The sequence below is a fragment of the Triticum aestivum genome, chromosome 6B, assembly GCF_018294505.1.
Source record: "Triticum aestivum cultivar Chinese Spring chromosome 6B, IWGSC CS RefSeq v2.1, whole genome shotgun sequence".
Taxonomy (NCBI): domain Eukaryota; kingdom Viridiplantae; phylum Streptophyta; class Magnoliopsida; order Poales; family Poaceae; genus Triticum; species Triticum aestivum.
This window is the reverse complement of record NC_057810.1, coordinates 235,009,099-235,028,350: the sequence shown is the minus strand read 5'-3', so window position 1 is coordinate 235,028,350 and position 19,252 is coordinate 235,009,099.

Here is a 19,252-nt window from a genome sequence, read left to right as displayed (position 1 = left end):
ACTGATATGTCTCCAACGTATCTATAATTTTTGTTTGTTCCATGTTGTTACATTATCATTCTTGGATGTTATAAAATCATTTTATAGCAACTTTATATCATTTTTTTGGACTAACCTATTGACATAGTGTCCAGTGCCAGTTGTTGTTTTTTTGCTTGTTTTTTACTTTGCAGAAAATCAATACCAAACAGAGTCCAAACGCACCCTAACTTTTTGGAGATTTTTTCTGGACCAGAAGACACCCGGTGGGCCAAAGAAGTACCAGCGAGGAGCTCCGAGGAGAGCACAACCCACCAGGGCGCGCCTGGGGGCCCAGGCGCGCCCAGGTGGGTTGTGCCCACCTCGGTGGCCTCCCGCACCGCCTCTTTGCACTATAAATTCACAAATATTCCAAAAACCGTCGGGGTAACCCTAGATCAGAAGTCCCACGGCCGCAAGCCTTTTTAGCCACAAGAAACTAATCTAGACCCCATTCCGGCACTCGGCCGGAGGGGGAAATCATCACCGGTGGCCATCTTCATCATCCCGGCGGCCACCGTGATGAGGAGTGAGTGAAGGAAATATGACCTAGAGGCAATAATAAAGTTGTTATTTTATATTTGCTTATTCATGATAAACGTTTATTATTCATGCTAGAATTGTATTAACCGGAAACTTGATACATGTGTGGATACATAGACAGAACAACGTGTCCCTATGCCTTTACTAGACTAGCTCATTGATCAAAAGATGGTTAAGTTTCCTAGCCATGGACATGAGTTGTCATTTGATAACGGGATCACATCATTAGTAGAATGATGTGATGGACAAGACCCATCCGTTAGCTTAGCATTGATCGTTCATTTTTATTGCAACTACTTTCTTCGTGTCAAATATATATTCCTCCGACTATGAGATTATGCAACTCCCGGACATCGGAGGAATGCCTTGTGTGCTATCAAACGTCACAACATAACTGGGTGATTATAAAGATGCTCTACAGGTATCTCTGAAGGTGTTTGTTGGGTTGGCATAGATCTAGATTAGGATTTGTCACTCCGAGTATCGGAGAGGTATCTCTGGGCCCTCTCGGTAATGCACATCATATGAAGCCTTGCAACCAATGTGACTAATGAGTTAGTTACAGGATGATGCACTACGGAACAAGTAAAGAGACTTGCCGGTAACGAGATTGAACTAGGTATGAAGGTACCGACGATGGAATCTCGGGCAAGTAACATACCGATGACGAAGGGAATAACTATATTGACATTGCGGTTCAACCGCTAAAGATCTTCGTAGAATATGTGGGAACCAATATGAGCACGGTTCCACTATTGGTTATTGACTGGAGAGGTGTCTCGGTCATGTCTACATAGTTCTTGAACCCGTAGGGTCTGCATGCTTAACATTCGATGACGATTGGTATTATATGAGTTATGTGTTTTGGTGGCCGAAGATTGTTCGGAGTCCTGAATGAGATCACGGACATGATGAGGAGTCTCTAAATGGTTGAGAGGTACCGTGAGGTTACCGGAACCTAGTGGGAAGTAATGGACCAACATGGGCCATGGGAGAGAGAGGGGACAACCCACAAGGGGTGGCCGCCCCCCCCCACGGGAGTCCGAATTGGACTAGGGGAGGGAGCGGCGCCCCCCTTTCCCTCTCCTGCTCCCTCTTCCTTTCCCCCTTTGCCACTCCGGAAAAGGAAAGGGGAATCCTACTAGGACTAGGAGTCCTAGTAGGACTCCCCCATGGCGCGCCCCTCTAGGCCAGCCTCCTCCTCCCCTCCTCCTTTATATACGGGGGCAGGGGCACCCCAAAGGCACAACAGTTATTCTCTTAGCTGTGTGCAGTGCCACCCTCCGACGTTTACTCATACGATAGTATCATTGTAGTGCTTATGCAAAGCCCTACGCGGATCACATCACCAACACCGTCATCACGCCGTCGTGCTGATGGAACTCATCGGCTCCATCGACACTCTGCTGGACGTCATTGAGCTGAACATGTGCAGAACTCGGAGGTGTCGTACGCTCGGTACTTGATCAGTTGACTCGAGAAGACGTTCGACTACATCAACCGCGTTAAGTTAACGCTTCCGCTTTCGGTCTATGAGGGTACGTGGACACACTCTCCCCCTCTCGTTGCTATGCATCTCCTAGATAGATCTTGCATGAGCGTAGGAATTTTCTTGAAATTGCATGCTATGTTTCCCAACAGTGGCATCCGAGCTAGGTCTATGCGTAGATGATATGCACAAGTAGAACACAAAGAGTTGTGGGCGGTGATCGGCATCTGCTTGCCACCAATGTCTTATTTTGAATCAGTGGTATTGTTGGATGAAGCAGCCCGGACCAACCTTACATGACCGCGCTCATGAAACCGGTTCCACCGACTGACATGCAACTAGTTTTGCATAAAGGTGGCTGGCGGGTGTCTATTTCTCCAACTTTAGTTGAATCGAATTTGACTGCGGCCGGTCCTTGTGAAGGTTAAAACAACAAACTTGATAAATCACCGTTGTGGTTTATGTGTCGTAGGTATGTACGGTTCATGCTAGAAGCCCTAGTAGCCACGTAAAACTTGCAACAAACAAAGTAGAGGACGTATAACTTGTTTTTGCAGGGCATGTTGTGATGTGATATGGTCAAGACATGATGTGATATAAAGATTGTTGTATGAGATGATCATGTTTTGTAAAAGTTATCAGCAACTGGCAGGTGCCATATGGTTGTCGCTTTATTGTATGAAATACAAGCACTATGTAATTGCTTTACTTTATCACTAAGCGGCAGCGATAGTCATAGAAGCAATGGTTGGCGAGACGACCACGACGCTATGATGGAGATCAAGGTGTCAAGTCGGTGACGATGGAGATCATGATGTTGCTTCGGTGATGGAGATCATGAGCACAAGATGATGATGGCCATATCATGTCACATATTTCAATTGCATGTGATGTTTATCTTTTATGCATCTTATTTTTCTTAGTACGGCGGTAGCATTATAAGATGATCCCTCACTAAATTTCAAGGTATAAAGTGTTCTCCCCGAGTATGCACCGTTGTGAAAGTTCTTCGTGCTGAGACACCTCATGATGATCGGGTGTGATAAGCTCTACGTTCAAATACAATGGGTGCAAGCTAGATTTGCACATGCGGAATACTGGGGTTAAACTTGACGAGTCTAGCATATACAGATATGGCCTCGGAACACTGGAGACCAAAAGGTCGAACGTGAATCATATAGTAGATATGATCAACATAGTGATGTTCATTATTGAAGACTACTCCATCTCACGTGATGATTGGACATGGTTTAGTTGATTTGGATCACCTATCATTTAGATGACTAGAGGGATGTCTATCTAAGTGGGAGTTCTTAAGTAATATGATTAATTGAACTTAATTTATCATGAACTTAGTCCTGATAGTTTTTTGCATATCTATGTTGTAGATCAATGGCCCGTGCTACCGTTCCTTTGAATTTTAATGCGTTCCTAGAGAAAGCTAAGTTGAAAGATGATGGCAGCAACTACACGGACTGGGTCCGTAACTTGAGGATTATCCTCATTGCTGCACAAAAGAATTATATCCTTGATGCACCACTCGGTGCAAGGCCTGCTGCAGGAGCAGAAGCTGACATTGTGAATGCCTGGCAAGCTCGATCTGATGACTACTCGTTAGTTCAGAGTGCCATGCTTTACAGCTTAGAATCGGGACTTCAAAGACATTTTGAACGTCATGGACCATCTGAGATGTTCCAGGAGTTGAAGTTGATATTTCAAGCAAATACCCGAGTTGAGAGATATGAAGTCTCCAACAAGTTCTATAGCTGCAAGATGGAGGAGAACACTTCTGTTAGTCAGCACATACTCAGAATGTCTGGGCACCATAATCACTTAACTCAGATGGGAGTTAACGTCCAGATGATTGTGTCATTGACAGAGATTTTCAATCACTGCCACCAAGCTACAAAGGCTTCGTGATGAACTACAATATGCAAGGGATGGAAAAGACTATTCCCGATCTCTTTGCGATGCTAAAGGCCACAGAGGTAGAAATCAAGAAGGAGCATCAAGTGTTGATGGTTAACAAGACCACCAATTTCAAGAAGAAGGGCAAGGGTAAAAAGAAGGGGAACTTCAAAAAGACTGACAAGCAAGTTGTCACTCCAGGGAAGAAACCTAAGAATGGACCCAAACCTGAAACTGAGTGCTTCTACTACAAAGGGACTGGTCACTGGAATCGGAACTGCCCCAAGTATTTGGTGGATAAGAAGGATGGCAAGGTGAACAAAGGTATATTTGATATACATGTTATTCATGTCTACCTTACTAATTCTCGTAGTAGTGCCTGGGTATTTGATACCGGTTCGGTTGCTCATATTTGTAACTCAAAGCAGGGACTATGGATTAAACGAAGATTGGATAAGGACGAGGTGACGATGCGCGTCGGAAGTTCCAAGGTTGATGTGATCGCCGTCGGCACGCTACCTCTACATCTACCTTCCGGATTAGTTTTAGACCCGGATAACTGTTATTTGGTGCCAGCATTGAGCACGAACATTATATCTGGATCTTTTTTAGTGCGAGACAGTTATTCATTTAAATCAGAGAATAATGATTGTTCTATTTATATGAGTAATATCTTTTATGGTCATGCACCCTCGAAGAGTGGTCTATTTCTGCTGAATCTTGATCGTGATGATACACATATTCATGATATTGATGCCAAAAGATGCAAAGTTGATAATGATAGTGCAACTTATTTGTGGCACTGCCGTTTGGGTCATATCGGTGTAAAGCGCATGAAGAAACTCCATAAAGATGGACTTTTGGAATCACTTGATTATGAATCATTTGATACTTGCGAACCGTGCCTTATGGGCAAGATGACTAAAACTCCGTTCTCTAGAACAATGGAACGAGCTAGTGACTTATTGGAAATAATACATACCGATGTATGCGGTCCAATGAGTGTTGATGCTCGTGGTGGGTATCGTTATTTTTTGACCTTCACAGATGATTTGAGAAGATATGGGTATATCTACTTAATGAAACACAAGTTTGAAACATTTGAAAATTTCAAAGAATTTCAAAGTGATGTGGAGAATCATCGTAACAAGAAAAAAAAGTTTCTACGATCTGATCGTGGAGGAGAATATTTGAGTTACGAGTTTGGCCTTCATTTAAAACAATGCGGAATAGTTTCACAGCTCACGCCACCTAGAACACCACAGCGTAATGGTGTGTCCGAACGTCGTAACCACACTTTATTGGATATGGTGCGATCTATGATGTCTCTTACCGATTTACCACTATCGTTTTGGGGTTATGCATTAGAGACAGCTACATTCACTTTAAACAGTGCACCGTCAAAATCCGTTGAGACGACACTGTATGAACTATGGTTTGGTAGCAAACCTAAGTTGTCGTTTCTTAAAGTTTGTGGATGCGATGCTTATGTCAAAAGGCTTCAGCCCGACAAGCTCGAACCCAAGTCGGAGAAATGTGTCTTCATAGGATACCCTAAGGAAACAATTGGGTACACCTTCTACCACAAGTCCGAAGGCAAGATTTTTGTTGCTAAGAACGTAACCTTTCTAGAGAAGGAGTTTCTCTCGAAAGAAGTGAGTGGGAGGAAAGTAGAACTTGATGAGGTAATTGTACCTGCTTTTAATTTGGAAGGTAGTTCATCCGATAAATCTGTTCCCGTGATTCCTACACCAATTGGAGAAGAAGCTAATGATAGAGATCATGAAACTTTAGATCAAGTTACTACAGAACCTCGTAGGTCTGGCAGATCATGATCCGCACCAGAGTGGTACCGTAATCGTGTTCTGGAAGTCATGTTACTTGACCATGACGAACCTACGAACTATGAAGAAGCTATGATGAGCCCATATTCCGATAAATGGCTCGAGGACATGAAATCTGAGATAGGAGCCATATATGAGAACAAAGTGTGGACTTTGGTGGATCTGCCCGATGATCGGCGACCCATAGAGAAAAATGGATCTTCAAGAATAAGACTGACGCTGATGGTAATGTTACTATCTATAAAGATCGACTTGTTACAAAGGATGACAAGTTCAAGGAGTTGACTACGATGAGACGGTCTCACTCGTAGCGATGCTTAAGTCTGTCCGAATCATGTTAGCAATTGCTGCATCTTATGATTATGAAAACTGGCAAATGAATGTCAAAACTGCATTCCTTAATGGATTTTTTAAAGAAGAGTTGTATATGATACAACCAGAAGGTTTTGTCGATCCTAAAGGTGCTAACAAAGTGTGCAAGCTCCAGCGATCCATTCATGGACTGGTGCAAGCATCTCAGAGTTGGAATATACGCTTTGATGAGGTGATTAAAGCATATGGTTTTATACAAACTTTTGGAGAAGCTTGTATTTACAAGAAAGTGAGTGGGAGGCATATAGCATTTCTAATATTATATGTGGATGACATATAGTTGATTGGAAATGATGTAAAATTTCTGAATAGCACAAAAGGGTACTTGAACAAGAGTTTTTCAATGAAAGACCTTGGTGAAGCTGCTTACATATTGGGCATCAAGATCTATAGAAATAGATCAAGACGCTTCATAGGACTTCCACAAAGCACATACCTAGATAAAGTTTTGAAGAAGTTCACAATGGATCAGTCAAAGAAAGGGTTCTTGCCTATGTTACAAGGTGTGAAATTGAGTCAGACTCAATGCCCGACCGCTGCAGAAGATAGAGAGAAAATGAAAGTTGTTCCCTATGCTTCAGCCATAGGTTCTATCATGTATGCTATGCTGTGTACCAGACCTGATGTGTGCATTGCTATAAGTTTAGCAGGGAGGTACCAAAGTAATCTAGGAGTGGATCACTGGACAGTGGTCAAGAACATCCTGAAGTACCTGAAAAGGACTGGGGATATGTTTCTCATTTATGGAGGTGACAAAGAGCTTGTCGTAAATGGTTACATCGAAGCTAGCTTTGACACTGATCCAGATGACTCTAAGTCACAATCCGGATACGTATTTTTATTGAATGGTGGAGCTGTCAGTTGGTGCAATTCCAAGCAGAGCGTCGTGGCAGGATCTACATGTGAAGCGGAGTGCATAGCTGCTTCGGAAGCATCAAATGAAGGAGTCTGGATGAAGGAGTTCATATCCGATCTAGGTTTAACACCTAGTGCATAGGATCCAATGAAAATCTTTTGTGACAATACTGGAGCAATTGCCTTAGCGAAGGAACCCAAATTTCACAAAAAGACCAAACACATCAAGAGACTCTTCAACTCCATCTGATATTTGGTCAAGGAGGGAGACATAGAGATTTGTAAAATACATACGGATCTGAATGTTGCAGACCTGTTGACTAAGCCTCTTCCACGAGCAAAACATGATCAGCACCAACACTCCATGGATGTTAGATTCATTACAATGTAATCTAGATTATTGACTCTAGTGCAAGTGGGAGACTTAAGGAAATATGCCCTAGAGGCAATAATAAAGTTGTTATTTTATATTTCCTTATTCATGATAAATGTTTATTATTCATGCTATAATTGTATTAACCGGAAACTTGATACATGTGTGGATACATAGACAGAACAACGTGTCCCTAGTATGCCTCTACTAGACTAGCTCATTGATCAAAAGATGGTTAAGTTTCCAAGCCATGGACATGAGTTGTCATTTGATAACGGGATCACATCATTAGTAGAATGATGTGATGGGCAAGACCCATCCGTTGGCTTAGCATACTGATCGTTCAGTTTTATTGCTACTGCTTTCTTCGTGTCAAATATATATTCCTCCGACTATGAGATTATGCAACTCCCGGACACCGGAGGAATGCCTTGTGTGCTATCAAACGTCACACCATAACTGGGTGATTATAAAGATGCTCTATAGGTATCTCCGAAGGTGTTTGTTGGGTTGGCATAGATCGAGATTAGGATTTGCCACTCCGAGTATCGGAGAGGTATCGCTGGGCCCTCTCGGTAATGCACATCATATGAAGCCTTGCAAGCAATGTGAGTAGTGAGTTAGTTATGGATGATGCACTACATAAGGAGTAAATAGACTTGTCGGTAACGAGATTGAACTAGGTATGAAGATACCGACGATCGAATCTCAGGCAAGTAACATACCGATGACAAAGGGAATAACTATATTGACATTGCGGTTCGACTGATAAAGATATTCATAGAATATGTGGGAACCATTATGAGCATCCAGGTTCCGCTATTGGTTATTGACTGGAGAGGTGTCTCGGTCATGTCTACATTTTTCTCGAACCCGTAGGGTCTGCACGCTTAATGTTTGATGACGATTGGTATTATATGAGTTATGTGTTTTGGTGACCAAAGAATGTTCGGAGTCCCAGATGAGATCACGGACATGACAAGGTGTCTCGAAATGGTCGAGGGGTAAAGATTGATATATTGGAAGGTTACATTCGGAAACCGGAATGGTTTCGCGAAGTTTCAGATTTTTTTCGGAGTACCGGGAGGTTACCGGAACCCCCCGGGGAAGTAATGGGCCAACATGGGCCATGGGAGAGAGAGGGGATAGCCCACAAGGGGTGGCCACGCGCCCTCCCCCCCATGGGAGTCCGAATTGGACTAGGGGAGGGCGCGGCGCCCCCTTTCCCTCTCCTACCCCCTCTTCCTTCCCCCTTTGCCACTTCGGAAAAGGAAAGGGGAATCCTACTAGGACTAGGAGTCCTACTAGGACTCCCCCCATGGCTCGCCCCTCTAGGCCGGCCGCCTCCTCCCCTCCTCCTTTATATACGGGGTCGGAGGGCACCCCAAAGGCACAACAGTTATTCTCTTAGCCATGTGTGGTGCCCCCTCCACCGTTTACTCCTCCGATAGTAGCATCGTAGTGCTTAGGCGAAGCCCTGCGCGGATCACATCGCCAACACCGTCATCACGCCATCGTGCTGATGGAACTCATTGGCTCCATCGACACTCTGCTGGATCAAGAGTCTGAGGGACATCATTGAGCTGAACATGTGCAGAACTTGGAGGTGCCATACGTTCGGTACTTGATCGGTTGACTCGAGAAGATGTTCGACTACATCAACCGCGTTAAGTTAACACTTCCGCTTTCGGTCTACGAGGGTACGTGGACACACTCTCCCCCTCTCGTTGCTATGCATCTCCTAGATAGATCTTGCATGAGCGTAGGAATTTGTTTGAAATTGCATGCTACGTTTCCCAACAGGGAGTAGTCCACCCTCGGGGCTGAGGGTTTGTACCAGTAGCTATGTGTTTAATCTCTCTCTCTCTCTCTCTCTCTCTCTTGTGTTCTTGAGATGTCATGATCTTGATGTATCCCGAGCTTTGTTAATATAGTTGGATCATATGGTGTTTTCCCCTCTCTATCTTGTTGTGATGAATTGAGTTTTCCCTTTGAGATTTTGTTTTATCGGATTGAATACTTTTATGGATTTGAGAGCACTTGATATATGTCTTGCATATGAATACCCATGGTGACAATGGGGTATTATATTGATTCACTTGATATATGTTTTGGCACTCAACTCGCGGATTCCCGAGGTGACATTGGGGTAATCTAGGCAACAGGGGTTGAGGCACGTTCTTGTCTTTATTTTCTGTTTGGGAACCGCCTATGATATATCTAGCATGGAAATTATTGGGAACTACTCGATCATTTTCGTTGACAGGAAAAAAATGCCACCCAAAATGTTTTATCTCTATATTTTTTGCTTTGAGCTCTGGCACCTCTACAAATCCCTACTTCCCTCCGCAAAGGGCCATTCTATTTACTTTATGCAAATTTTTTTACTTGAGTCTCCATCTTCTCTTATAAAGCACCAAATAAGGGCACTATGACTGTAATTGAGCATTGGGTGTAGCTAATATGCGAGTGTGTTCCATGAATGGATCAATGATTGATCATAATGGGCTAGGGATAACTTGCTTTAGTGTTGATATGTTGAAAGACATGGTTGCTTGTTGATATGCTTGTTTATTAAAGTCCTCATGTCAAAACTAGACTATTGGTTTGAACCATATAAAAGTCCAATTGTCCATGCTATAAAGGAAAGTATATGTGATGAACATGTTAGGCAGTATTCCACATCAAAAATTCTGTTCTTATCATTTACCTACTTGAGGACGAGTAAGAATTAAGTTTGGGGATGCTGATACGTCTCTAACGTATCTATAATTTTTGCTTTTTCCATGTTGTTATATTATCATTCTTGGATGTTTTACAATCATTTTATAGCAACTTCATATCATTTTTTGGGGCTAACTTATTGACATAGTGCCTAGTGCCAGTTGTTGTTTTTTTTGCTTGTTTTTACTTTGCAAAAAATAATACCAAACGGAGTCCAAACACAGCGGAACTTTTTGGAAATTTTTTCTGGACCAGAAGACACCCGGTGGGCCAAAGAAGTACCAGAGGGGAGCTCCGAGGAGAGCACAACCCACCAGGGCGCGCCTGGGGGCCCAGGCGCGCCCAGGTGAGTCGTGCCCACCTCGGTGGCCTCCCGCACTGCCTCTTCACCCTATAAATTCCCAAATATTCCAAAAACCCTCGGGGTAACCCTAGATCAGAAGTTCCACAGCCGCAAGCCTTGTAGGCACAAGAAACTAATCTAGACCCCGTTCCGGCACTCGGCCGGAGGGGGAAATCATCACCGGCCATCTTCATCATCCCGGCGGCCACCATGATGAGGAGGGAGTAGTCCACCCTCGGGGCTGAGGGTTTGTACCAGTAGCTATGTGTTTATTCTCTCTCTCTCTCTCGTGCTCTTGAGATGTCATGATCTTGATGTATCATGGGCTTTGTTAATATAGTTGGATCATATGGTGTTTTCCCCTCTCTATCTTATTGTGATGAATTGAGTTTTCCCTTTGAGATTTCATTTTATTGGATTGAATACTTTTATGGATTTGAGAGCACTTGATATATGTCTTACATAAGAATACCCGTGGTGACAATGGGGTATTATATTGATTCACTTGATATATGTTTTGGCACTCAACTTGCGGATTCCCGAGGTGACATTGGGGCAATCCATGCATAGGGGTTTATGCACGTTCTTGTCTTTATTTCTCCGATAGAAATCTTGGGGCACTCTTTGTGGTTCTTTGTGTTGGATTGAGTATTACGAATCTGAATTTGCTTTGGTATTATGTTAGTACGAACTCTTGGATAGATCAATCGAAAAGAATAGCTTTGATGTGGTTTCGTACCCTACAAATAATTTATTCTTATGTTCTCCACTAGATAAGTAATTTGGAGTGATTTTTCATCGCACTTTGAGGGATGGTTATATGATCCAATTAGATTAGCATTGTTGAGATATTGCACTAGCAAAAGTACATACCCTAGGCCTCATTTTCAAGCATTGCAATACCATTTGTAGTCCGTTTTATCAATTGCTACCTTGCTGTTTTTTATGGTTCTTATTACAAAAATCAATATCTATTATCATTACTACACTTGTATCACCATCTCTTCGCCGAACTAGTGCACCTATACAAATTACCATTGTATTTGATGTGTTGGGGACACAAGATACTTTTTATTATTTGGTTGCAGGGTTGTTTGAGAGAGACCATCTTCATTCTTCACCTCCCGCTGATTGATAAACCTTAGGTCATCCACTTGAGGGAAAATTGCTACTGTCCTACAAAACTCAGCACTTGGAGGCCCAACACAAGTCTACAAGAACAAGTTGTGTAGTAGATATCAAACTCTTTTCTGGCACCGTTGCCAGGGAGGTGAGTGCTTGAAGGTATATCTTTAGATCTTGCATTTGAATCTTTTAATTTCTTATTTTATCACTAGTTTGGTTTACAAAAGAAAACTACAAAAACATGGAATTGAGGTTGCATCATATTATTTATCTTTATAATGTCTTTCGCGAAAATGATGGAAAGGAAAATTGTGCTCAATTGATAGAAGAAAAATTCAATAAAATGTATGGTATAAATGATGAGCATGATTGCAACGTTGTTAGTTTGAATTCTTTGAATATCCATGATGCTAATGATATGCAAAGCCATAAGCTTGGGGACGCTATGTTTGATGAAGATGATATTTTTAGTCCCCCGAGATTTGATGTGCAAATTTGTTATATTGATTGCATACCTCCTATTTATGATGATTATAATGATGAAAGTGGATTTGGAGAGGTCATGACTTTATTTAGTGATGAATCCACTATTTTGGAAGAGGTTGCAGTTGACTATGACAAAAAGTTGCTATCTATGATGATTATGGTGATGACATGTATGCTATAAATAATAATGATAACCATGAAACTTATCATCATGATTTTAATTTTCAATCCGAAAATAGTTATTTTGTAGAGTTTGCTTCCACTACTGTTCATGAGAATATATTTGCTTATGTGGAGAGTAATAAAATTTCTATGCTTGTGGATCATGAAAAGAATGCTTTATATGATGGTTATATTGTTGAATTCATTCATGATGCTACTGAAAATTATTATGGGAGAGGAACATGTGCTTCGACATATCTCAATAATATCACGTTTCCTCTCTATGTGTTGAAAGTTTTGGAGTTATGCTTGTTTTGCCTTCCTATGCTAGTTGATTCTTGTTACCATAAGTTGTTTGCTCACAAAATACCAATGCATAGGAAGTGGGTTAGACTTAAATGTGATTGCCATGAGATTCATGATCCTCTCTTTATGTTTCAATTATTTATCTTTATATGAGCATCATTGAAATCATCATGCATAGCTAAAAAGGCATTAAAGAAAAGCGCGTGTTGGAAGACAAACCAACATTTACCCATACTATTTTTATGTGTCCACATGATTAGGCTACTGTATTAGTCATGTTTTATAGCTTTTGTTTCAATAAAGTGCCAAGTAAAGCCTTTGCGATGGTCTATGGTGATAGTTGATTTGATCTTGCTGAAAAATAGAAACTTTTGCGCCCAGAAAAATAATTTTATTTTTTACATAAGCGTGAGAAAATCCTGGTTCTTTTGCACAAGATTTATATACAAATTGCCCAGGTTGTCCTAATTTTTCAGAATTCTTTCAGTAGCAAAAGTATGGTTGTTGTCTAGATCATTACATACTGTTCTGTTTTTGATAGATTCTGTTTTCAATGCATAGTTTGCTTGTTTCCTAGTTTCTATGGCTTATATTGCTCAATATAAATTGTGGAAATTATAAGATATAGTAGGCATTGTGTGAGAACAATTATGAATCTTGTCTTTGACAGTACCAAAGTGAATGATTTGCTTTATCATACTAACCTATCTCACGAAGTTCCGTTAAGTTTTGTGTGATTGAAGTTTTCAAGATTTGGGTGAGATATCAATATGAGGAGAATAAGGAGTGAAAAGACCCTAAGATTAGGGATGCCCAAGGTAATATTCAAGGAATATCCAAGCAACTAAGCTTGGGGATGCCCCGAAAGGCATCCCCTCTTTCGTCTCCAACATTATCGGTAACCTTACTTGGAGCTTTGTTTTCATTCGTCACATGATATGTGTTTTGCTTGGAGCATCATTTTATTTTGTTAGAATTTTCTTTCTGTTATTTAGAATAATATTTTGCATCTTTCTTTTCAATAAAAATGTCAAGGATAGCCTTTACCATGCTTATTTTGCAAGTCTACATGTTGCTGTTTCAAACAAAAAGTTTATCGTGGTTGCAAAATTCCCGAGAAAAGTCGGAACGTGATAAAATGTTGAAACTTTTTGCACAATAAGCTCTGATAAATTTTCTACAGTGTGTTAAATTTTCAGAATTTTTGAAGTGAAATAAGTTTTCATACTCTTGCATTCTTTACAGACTGTACTTTTTTGGCTGATTGCTGTTATGTTTGCTTATTTAATGATTCTATTTGAGGATAGGAGTATTAAATATGCAGAGGAATTTAGTATGCAATGATTAATAATAATTTTAGTGATTTTCTATAGTTGAGAATGATATGGTTTTTGCATTGGTTTATACTAACTTATCTCACAAATTCTTGTTGAGTTTTGTGTGGATGAAGTTTTTAAGATTTAGGGAAACCGTGATATAAAAGGATTAAGGAGACACAAAAGCTCAATCTTGGGCATTCCCAAGGCATCCCAAGATAATATTTCAATAAGTCTCAAGCATCTAAGCTTGGGTATGTCCCGGTAGGCATCCCACCTTTCTTCATCAACAATTATCGGTTAGTATCGGTTGATCCTAAGTTTTTGTTTCTTCACATGAGTTGTGCTATTCTTGGAATGCCATTTTTTTGCTTGCTGTTTTAATAAAATATTTAGATCTTAAAGGTTTTAAATAAGAGAGAGTCCTCACTTAGCTACCCATTCACTTAACTACTCGCTTGATCTTCACTTATATCTTTTTGGAGTAGTTAGTCATTTGCTCGAGTGCTTCACTTATATCTTTTGAGTACGGTGTGCTTTAATATTTTTGAAGAAATTCTCTCAAGCTTCACTTAAATTATTTTGAGAGAAAGAAAAATTTTATGCTCATGTTCTTCACTTATATTTGTTTGAGCTATCAAAAGCAACATATGAAACTAGTCCCAAAGTGATAGATATCCACGAAGGATATAATAAAAACTTTCATGAAGATCATTGGACAAAATAAACTTGATTCTTTGTAATAGTTTTGAGATATGATGATAGTGATATGTGAGTCATGTTGATGAGTAATTATGCTTTGGTAAGAATATTGGTGTAAGGTTTGTGATTCCCTGTGCAAGCATGAAAGTCAATGATTATGCAATGAAAATATATCCTACTTGTGGTGCATTATTCGGTGTTAGTTATGCTTAATGCTCGCTTATGTGATTTTTCGTTTCTTGGTTGGTTGCTTCTCAATCTTTTGCTAGCCTCCACTTGTACTAAGTATGATTACTACTTGTGCATCTAAAACTCTTTAAACCAGTTTTGCCATATGAGTCCACCATACCTACCTATATGCAGTATTCTTTTGCCGTTCTAAGGAAATTTGTATGTGCCATCTCTAATTTTCAAAATAAATTTCTCTTTTGTGTGCTCGTACCGCTCATGAAACGGTAGGGGGTGGCTAATATATTTCCATGCTAGATGTGTTATTCTCAAGATGAGTGTGTATTCACTTGTCATTGCACGAGAGTAAGGCAAAGGTATTAGGGATGCCCAGTCCCAAAATGAAAAAAAAAGAATTTACTTTATGTTATCAAATAATAAATTCCTTGGAAAGTGTTGGTATGGAAGGCTCCTGTGGATACAGTTAGCCATGGAAAGTGAAAGTATGGTGGCAAAGGGAATAAACTTTATTTTCTGTTTGGGAACCGCCTATGATATATCTAGCATGGAAAGTATTGGGAACTACTCGATCATTTTTGTTGACAGGAAAAGCATGCCACCCAAAATGTTTTATCTCCAATTTTTTTGCTTTGAGCTCTGGCACCTCTACAAATCCCAGCTTCCCTCCGTGAAGGGCCTTTCTATTTACTTTATGCAATTTTTATTTTTTTACTTGAGTCCCCATCTTCTCTTATAAAGCACCAACTAAGGGGCACTATGATCGTACTTGAGCATTAGGTGTAGCTAATATGCGAGTGTGTTCCATGAATGGATCAATGATAGTGCATAATGCGCTAGGGACAACTTGCCTTAGTGTTGATATTTTGAAAGACATGGTTGCTTGTTGATATGCTTGTTTATTAAAGTCCTCATGTCAAAACTATACTATTGCTTTGAACCATATAAAAGTCCAATGTCCATGCTATAAATGAAAGAATATGTGATGAACATGTTAGGCAGCATTCCACATGAAAAATTCTTTTTTATCATTTACCTACTCGAGGACGAGTAGGAATTAAGCTTGGGGATGCTAATACGTCTCCAATATACCTATAATTTTTGCTTTTTCCATGCTGTTACATTATCATTCTTGGATGTTTTACAATCATTTTATAGCATCTTTATATCATTTTTTAGGACTAACCTATTGACATAGTGCCTAGTGCCAATTGTTGTTTTTTTGCTTGTTTTTTACTTCGTAGAAAATCAATACCAAACGGAGTCCAAACGGAGTGAAACTTTTTGGATATTTTTTCTGGACTAGAAGACACCCGGTGTGCCAAAGAAGTACCATAGGGGAGCTTCAAGGAGAGCATAACCCACCAGGGTGCGCCTAGGGGCCTAGGTGCGCCTAAGTGGGTTGTGCCCACCTCGGTGGCCTCCCGCATCGCCTCTTCGCCCTATAAATTCCCAAATATTCGAAAAACCCTCGAGGTAACCCTAGATCAGAAGTTCTGCCGCCGCAAGCCTGTGTAGCCACAAGAAACTAATCTAGACCTTGTTCCGGCACTCGGCTAGAGGGGTAAATAATCACCGCTGGCCATCTTTATCATCCCGGCGGCCACCATGATGAGGAGGGAGTAGTCCACCCTCGAGGCTGAGGGTTTGTACCAGTAGTTATGTGTTTAATCTCTCTCTCTATCGTGTTCTTGAGATGTCATGATCTTGATGTATCATGGGCTTTTTTAATATAGTTGGATCATATGGTGTTTTCCCCTCTCTATCTTGTTGTGATGAATTGAGTTTTCCCTTTGAGATTTTGTTTTATCGGATTGAATACTTTTATGGATTTGAGAGCACTTGATATATCTCTTGCATACGAATACCCGTGGTGACAATGGGGTATTTATATTGATTCACTTTATATATGTTTTGGGACTTAACTCGCGGATTCCCGAGGTGACATTGGGGTAATCTATGCATAGGGGTTGATGCACGTTCTTGTCTTTATTTCTCCGGTAGAAATCTTGGGGCACTCTTGTGGTTCTTTATGTTGGATTGAGTATTAGGAATCTGAATTTGCTTTGGTGTTATTTTAGTACGAACTCTTGGATAGGTCAATCAGAAAGAATAGCTTAAGTTGGTTTCGTACCATACAAATAATTTATTCTTATGTTCTCCGCTAGATAGGAACTTTGGAGTGATTATTCATCGCACTTTGAGGGATGGTTATATGATCCAATTAGATTAGCATTGTTGAGAGATTGCACTAGCAAAAGTATGGACCCTAGGCCTCATTTTCAAGCATTGCAATACCGTTTGTGCTCCATTTTATCAATTGCTACCTTGCTGTTTTTATTATTCTTTTTACAAAAATCAATATCTACTATCATTACTACACTTGTATCACCATCTCTTTGCAGAACTAGTGCACCTATATAAATTACCATTGTATTTGGTGTGTTGGGGACACAAGAGACTTTTTATTATTTGGTTGCAGGGTTGTTTGAGACCATCTTCATCCTACGCCTCCCACGGATTGATAAACCTTAGGTCATCCACTTGAGGGAAAATTGCTACTGTCCTACAGAACTCTACGCTTGGAGGCCCAACACAAGTCTACAAGAACAAGTTGTGTAGTAGACATCAAGCTCTTTTCTGGCGCTGTTGCCGGGGAAGTGAGTGCTTGAAGGTATATCTTTAGATCTTGCAATTGAATCTTTTAGTTTCTTGTTTTATCACTAGTTTGGTTTATAAAAGAAAACTACAAAAAAATGGAATTGAGGTTGCATCATATTATTCATCTTTATAATGTCTTTCATGAAAATGATGGGAAGGAAAATTGTGCTCAATTGATAGATTAAGAATTCAATATAATGTTTGGTATAAATGATGAGCATGATTGCAATGCTGTTAGCACGACTTCTTTGAATATCCACGATTCTAATGATATGCAAAGCCATAAGCTTGGGGATGCTATGCTTGATGAAGATGATATTTTTAGTCCCCCGAGATTTGATGTGAAAATTTGTTATAATGATTGCATGCCTCCTATTTATGATGATTATAATGATGAAAGTGGATTTGGAGAGGTCATGACTTTATTTAGTGATGAATCCACTATTTTGGAAGAGGTTGCACTTGACTATGACAACAAAGTTGCTATCTATGATGATTATGGTGATGACATGTATGCTATGAATAATAATGATAACCATGAAACTTATCTTCGTGATTTTAATTTTCAATCCCATGATAGTTATTTTGTTGAGTTTGCTCCCACTGCTATTCATGAGAATAAATTTGCTTATGTGGAGTGTAAATAAATTTCTATCCTTGTGGATGATGAAAATAATGCTTTATGTGATGGTTATATTGTTGAATTCATTCATGATGCTACTTAAAATTATTATGGGAGAGGAACATGTGCTTCTACATATCTCAATAATATCAAGTTTCCTCTCTATGTATTGAAAGTTTTGAAGTTATGCTTCTTTTGCCTTCCTATGCTAGTTGATTCTTGTTACCATAAGTTGTTTGCTCACAAAATACCTATGCATAGAAAGTGGGGTAGACTTAAATGTGATTTCCATGTTATTCATGATGCTCTCTTTACGTTTCTATTATTTATTTTCATGTGAGCATCGTTGAAATCATCATGCCTAGCTAAAAATGTATTAAAGTAAAGCGCTTGTTGGAAGACAACCCAACATTTACCCCTATTATTTTTATGTGTTCATGTGATTAAGCTACTGTATTATTCATGATTTATAGCTTTTGTTTCAATAAAGTGCCAAGTAAATCCTTTGGGATGGTCTATGGTGATAGTTGATTTGATCTTGCTGAAAAACAGAAACATTTGCGCCCAGAAAAATAATTTTTTATTTTACATAAGCGTGAAAAAAATCCTGATTCTTTTGCACAATATTTATATACAAATTTCCCAGGTTTTACTAATTTTTAAGAATTGCTTGAGTAGCAGAAGTATGGTTGTTGTCCAGATCATTACAGACTATTCTATTTTTCACAGATTCTATTTTCAATGCATTGTTTGCTTGTTTCCTAGTTTCAATGGCTTATATTGCTCAATATAATTTTTGGAGATTATAAGTTACAGTAGGCATTGTGTGAGAACAATTATGAATCTTGTCTTTGATGGTACCAAAGTGAATGATTTGCTTTATCATACTAACCTATCTCACCAAGTTCCATTAAGTTCTGTGTGATTGGAGTTTTCAAGTTTTGGGTCAGATATTGATATGAGGAGAATAAGGAGTGACAAGACCCTAAGCTTGGGGATTCCCAAGGCACCCCAGGATCATATTCAAGGAAGATCCAAGCAACTAAGCTTGGGGATGCCCCGGAAGGCGTCCCCTCTTTCGTCTCCCACATTATCGGTAACCTTACTTGGAGCTATGTTTTCATTCCTCACATGATATGTGATTTGCTTGGAGCATCATTTTATTTTGTTAGAATTTGCTTGCTGTTATTTAAAATAATGTTTTGCATCTTTCTTTT